Below are 6,171 nucleotides of genomic sequence, written 5' to 3' on the forward strand. Positions count from 1 at the left end.
TTTGATTTCCTTTGGATTTACTTTGTTGGACAAGGATTTTTGACAAACTTTATTTTGGATTCATTTGGATTGTGTCATCATTATTATTTTATTATTTTTTAGGGCATGCCTTTTCTTCTTGTTTCTGATTCTTTACATGATTTGATACTTTTTTGATATTTTTGTGCACAATACTTTTTGATTTCTTACTTCCATGTGTGGTATTTGCTCTTTGGTTTACTGCATGTCACAATGTGGGTTTACACAATCACTTGCACCCAGTGTGTGTGTGTGATGGACATGTGTTGATGTGCATATTTGACTTTTGGTTAGTGACAAGCAATAGGCCTTTCAGTGTGGGGTGGATGGGAAACTTGGTTGTGTCTGAAGACTGGAGTGGCATGCAGTGGGATTTTGTTGGACATGAGGCCCATGAATGTGCATCTTTATGACATGTTGGGTGGGGACCTGAGTCGGGGCCTGCTGGCAGGTGCCCGGTAATGCTGGGTGGATGGGAGTGCTGGGGGACATGAGTCGGGGCCTCACCCTCAATGCTGGGTGGGTGGGGGTGCTGGGGGACATGAGTCGGGGCCTGCTGGCAGGTGCCTGGCAATGCTGGGTGGATGGGGGTTCTGGGGGACATGAGTCTGGGCCTCACCCTCAATGCTGGGTGGGTGGGGGTGCTGGGTGATATGAGTCGGGGCCTGCTGGCAGGTGCCTGGCAATGCTGGGTGGATGGGGGTGCTGGGGGACATGAATCGGGGCCTGACCCCCAATGCTGGGTGGGTGGGAGTGCTGGGGGACCTGAGTCAGGGCCTGCTGGCAGGTGCCCGTCAATGCTGGGTGGGTGGGGGTGCTGGGGGACATGAGTCGGGGCCTGCTGGCAGGTGCCCGACAATGCTGGGTGGATGGGGGTTCTGGGGGACATGAGTCGGGCCTGCTGGCAGGTGCCCGGCAATGCTGGGTGGGTGGGGGTCCTGGGGGACATGAGTCGGGCCTGCTGGCAGGTGCCCGGCAATGCTGGGTGGATGGGGTGCTGGGGGACATGAGTCGGGGCCTGCTGGCAGGTGCCCGTCAATGCTGTGTGGGTGGGGGTGCTGGGAGACCTGAGTCAGGGCCTGCTGGCAGGTGCCCGGCAATCCTGGGTGGGTGGGGGTGCTGGGGGACATGAGTCGGGGCCTGCTGGCAGGTGCCCGTCAATGCTGGGTGGGTGGGGGTGCTGGGGGACATGAGTCAGGGCCTGCTGGCAGGTGCCCATCAATGCTGGGTGGGTGGGGGTGCTGGGGGACATGAGTCAGGGCCTGCTGGCAGGTGCCTGGCAATGCTGGGTGGATGGGGGTGCTGGGGGACATGAGTCAGGGCCTGCTGGCAGGTGCCCTGCAAAGCTAGGTGGGTGGGGGTGCTGGGGGACATGAGCCGGGGCCTGACCCTCAATGCTGGGTGGGTGGGGGTGCTGGGGGACATGAGTCTGGGCCTGCTGGCAGGTGCCCGGCAATGCTGGGTGGATGGGGTGCTGGGGGACATGAGTCGGGGCCTGACCCTCAATGCTGGGTGGGTGGGGATGCTGGGGACCTGAGTTGGGGCCTGCTGGCAGGTGCCCGGCTATGCTGGGTGGGATCGGGGTTCAGGGGGACATGAGTCGGGGCCTGCTGGCAGGTGCCCGGCAATGCTGGGTGGATGGGGGTTCTGGGGGACATGAGTCGGGGCCTGCTGGCAGGTGCCCGTCAATGCTGGGTGGATGGGGGTGCTGGGGGACATGAGTCGGGGCCTGCTGGCAGGTGCCCGTCAATGCTGGGTGGGTGGGGGTGCTGAGGGACCTGAGTCGGGGCCTGCTGGCAGGTGCCCGTCAATGCTGGGTGGGTGGGGGTGCTGGGGCACATGAGTCGGGGCCTGCTAGCAGGTGCCCGTCAATGCTGGGTGGATGGGGGTGCTGGGGGACATGAGTCGGGGCCTGCTGGCAGGTGCCCGGCAATGCTGGGTGGGTGGTGGTGCGGGGGGACATGAGTCGAGGCCTGACCATCAATGCTGGGTGGGTGGGGGTGCTGGGGGTTCTGAGTCAGGGCCTGCTGGCAGGTGCCCGTCAATGCCTGGTGGGTGGGGGTTCTGGGGGACATGAGTCAGGGCCTGCTGGCAGGTGCCCGGCAATGCTGGGTGGATGGGGGTGCTGGGGGACATGGGTCAGGGCCTGACCCTCAGTACTGGGTGGGTGGGGGTGCTGGGAGACATGTGTCAGTGCTCACTTGTGCGTGTTGACATGTGGGCTGGCTGGGGGGCTTGGACAGGGTGGATGGGCTGCCCGTGGGGCATGGCCAGGGGTGCAGTGTGTTCCCCTGTGTTGTGGTCTGCCTGCAGGCTCTGGGGAGGGGGGAGAGGGCACACCTGGGAGGACACACATTGGCAATTCGTTGGGGTAGCCCCGAAATATACGTACCACGTTCGCACAGGGCCAATCGCGTGTGAAACTTCCCGCGCACCCCCGAAATACACGTACCCCGCTCGCACAAGGCCAATCATGTGTGAAACTTCCCGCGCACCCCTGAAATATATGTACCCCTCTCGCACAAGGCCAATCGTGTGCAGAACTTCCAGCGCACCCCCGAAATACACGTACCCCGCTCGCACAGGGCCAATCGCATGTGAAACTTCCCGTGCACCCCTGTAATACACATACCCCGCTCGCACAAGAACACTCACGTGTGAAACTTCCCGCGCACCCCCAAAATACACGTACCCCGTTCGCACAAGGCCAATCGTGTGTAGAACTTCCCGCACACCCCCGAAATACATGTACCCCACTCGCACATGGCCAATCGCATGTGAAACTTCCCGTGCACCCCCGGAATACACGTACCCTGCTCGCACAAGGCCAATTGCGTGTGAAACTTCCCGCGCAACCCTGAAATACCCGTACCCCGCTCGCACAAGGCCAATCACGTGTAAAACTTCCCGCGCACCCCCAAAATACACGTACCCCGCTCGCACAGTGCCAATTGCATGTAGAACTTCCCGCGCACCCCCGATATATACGTACCCTGCTCGCAAAGGGCCAATCGCATGTGAAACTTCCCGCGCAACCCCAAAATACACGTACCTCGCTTGCACAAGGCCAATCGCGTGTAGAACTTCCCGCGCACCCCCGAAATACACGTACCCCGCTCGCACAGGGCCAATCGCATGTGAAACTTTCTGCGTAGCTCCGGAATACAAGTACTCCGCTCGCACAAGGCCAAACGCGTGTGAAAATTTCCCGCGCAACCCCGAAATACCCGTACCCTGCTCGCACTAGGCCAATCGTGTGTAAAACTTCCCACACACCCCCGAAATACCCGTACCCCACTCGCACAAGGCCAATCGCATGTCGAACTTCCCGCGCACCCCCGATATACACGTACCCCGCTCGCAAAGGGCCAATCGCATGTGAAACTTCCCGCGCAACCCCAAAATAAACGTACCCCGCTCGCACAAGGCCAATCGCGTGTAGAACTTCCCGCGCACCCCCGTAATACATGTACCCCACTCGCACAAGGCCAATCGTGTGTAGAACTTGCCACGCACCCCCGTAATACACGTACCCCACACGCATAAGGCCAATCGCGTGTCGAACTTCCCGTGCACCCCCGTAATACAAGTACCCTGCTCGCACAAGGCCAATCACGTGTAGAACTTACCGTGCACCCCGTAATACACGTACCCCACTCACACAGGGCCAATCGCGTGTATAACTTCCCGAACACCCCCTGAAAAACACATACCCCGCTTGCACAGGGCCAATCGCGTGTAGAACTTCCCGCGCACCCCGAAATACATGTACCCTGCTCACACAGGCCCTATCGTGTGTGATTCTCCCCACGCACCACCGAAATACACGTACCCCGCTCGCACAGGGCCTATCGCGTGTGATTCTCCCCGCGTACCCCCGAAATACACGTACCCTGCTCGCACAGGCCCTATCGCGTGTGATTCTCCCCGCGCACCCCCGAAATACACGTCCCCCGCTCTCACAAGGCAAATCACGTGTAGAACTTCCCGCGCACCCCCGTAATACACGTACCCTGCTTGCACAGGGCCAATCGGGTGTATAACTTCCCATGCATCCCCGAAATACACGTAGCCTGCTCGCACAGGGCCAATCGCGTGTGATTCTCACTGCGCACCCCCGTAATACACGTACCCCGCTCGCATTTGTGGTTGGGGGGCTGTATGCTGGTCCACTGGCCTGTGCGTCATGTACGGGATTTGTGCACTGTTCATGGCGCACGGGGAGGGGTTGGCAGCGTAACTGGCACTGCTGCACCACTCTGCGCCACGGCTAGTTATGGATGTTAAAATTCATGAATACGCTGTGCGTGGAAATGGATTTTGGCACACGCAGCTGGCGCAGACTGCCGCACCGCACACTGTGCGCCAGCCGCTTGCGCCACTTGTGCGCTGAATTATATGAATTACCCCCATTGCTATTCTCACATGTTCTTGAACTACTTTCCTTAGAATTTAATCGCATCTTATGATGTACAAATATATGGGAAAAAGCAGACCTGAAACTCTGCAATCATTTTTGTGCATGCATACAATTATGTAGATTATTCGCAGTTGCTAATGATACTGCCTCTTGTTTGCTTACTTTACTCTCCATATATAAGCCCCATATTTGTATGTATTGTAGTCTATTTAGGTTTTTCGTGTATTAGTAGAAATATGTAGTAAGTGATGTATTATTAGCTACTTAGTACATGTTTCAAAGTACAGAAAAGTATAATACAGAAGAATTCACTGTTTTATAATATAACTTTGGAAAATTACAAATATAGCACCTCTGTGGTGTATGCTGCAGCCAATACCTACATTTCTGTATGGGTAGGTTCCTGTACTAGAAAGAACACTGCAATGGAATATTCTTTAGGACACTACATTGCGTGATGAAGAATGCAGTTTATTACACATCTCCCGATAATCCCTGATACTTTTTTGTCAAGATTATATTCACAACCCCTTGTATGAAAAGTAAATGCACATGTGATGTCATCAATGATATTTGTGATGTCATCATTGATGTCCTGGGTGTTAGTCTTTTCAGGGCACGGTGGTGGCGTGAGTTATGATTCCTTAGCTTACCGTAACTGGCGAATTTCAGGGTTTTTTAGATTTTACTTGTAACCATAATGTCCTTTAACAACATTTTTGACTGAATTTCATAGGTTTTTATTAATGCAACTTAACCATAACGTCCCTTTAACAAAGTTTTTTTGCTAAAGGTCATCAGTTTTTAGTAGTGGCATGTAACCATAATGTAAAGTAACTTCTGACTTAATTACACACCTTGCGGACAATGCCACATGACCATATGTTGCGTACAGCACAGTGATGTGTCCGAGAATCTGTACACACTTAAAAATAAGATGTATGCCTCATGGACAGTGTGGAAATACATTTTATATTGATGAAGGAACGTCCACCTTCAACATTTCCCTTGCACAGCTCCAACACGTATTGGTAGTCAGCCATTAGTATTGTAGTACACATTGCACACCTTTATCAAAAGTTCTAGTTATCTGAAAACAACATCAGCTAAGGCTATCCCTCCTTCCCAAAGAAACAGCACCACTGCTGTAATGAAGGAGCATGAGAAACACTGCCTCCACCTTACAAATAACAAACGGACAACATTTTTAGCAGTCCACCTACTCCCTCATATTACTGTTTGGTGCCTCTTTCCTCATTTCCATTTGCAAATTTCCTTATTAGCTGCCCTAATAAAAAATAAAATGCCGTCCGTACACAAAGGAAATGTTCCTTTAAGAACCACCTTTCACAGTGTAAACATATGTAAAAAAATGGCATACACTCCATCTACTTTATATTTCTCAGTAAAGGACATTGACGTAATAAGATTTGCCATTAACAATATAGATTTGCAAAGCAGTAACGTGTGCTACTAAAAAATAGGATTTGTCGTTATAATCTGGCCTGCCTGCCGCGAGCCGGATTAAAAACAAAATCCTTTTCCAAGATGGCCACCATAGAAAGGTAAGGCAGTTGTTCCATACATGGCCCCTGTTCACTTTCCATGGCAGCCTGCAAAAAGCAAAACTACATGCTGTGACGCAGAACCTGAAAATGAACATACAGCGACGTACAACATAGCACGTTGCATTTTGAAATAATACACTGGTTTTTAAAATAAAACATTAACAT

Source organism: Ambystoma mexicanum, chromosome 10 (assembly GCF_040938575.1).
Source record: "Ambystoma mexicanum isolate Mex_15411 chromosome 10, UKY_AmexF1_1, whole genome shotgun sequence".
Lineage (NCBI taxonomy): Eukaryota > Metazoa > Chordata > Amphibia > Caudata > Ambystomatidae > Ambystoma > Ambystoma mexicanum.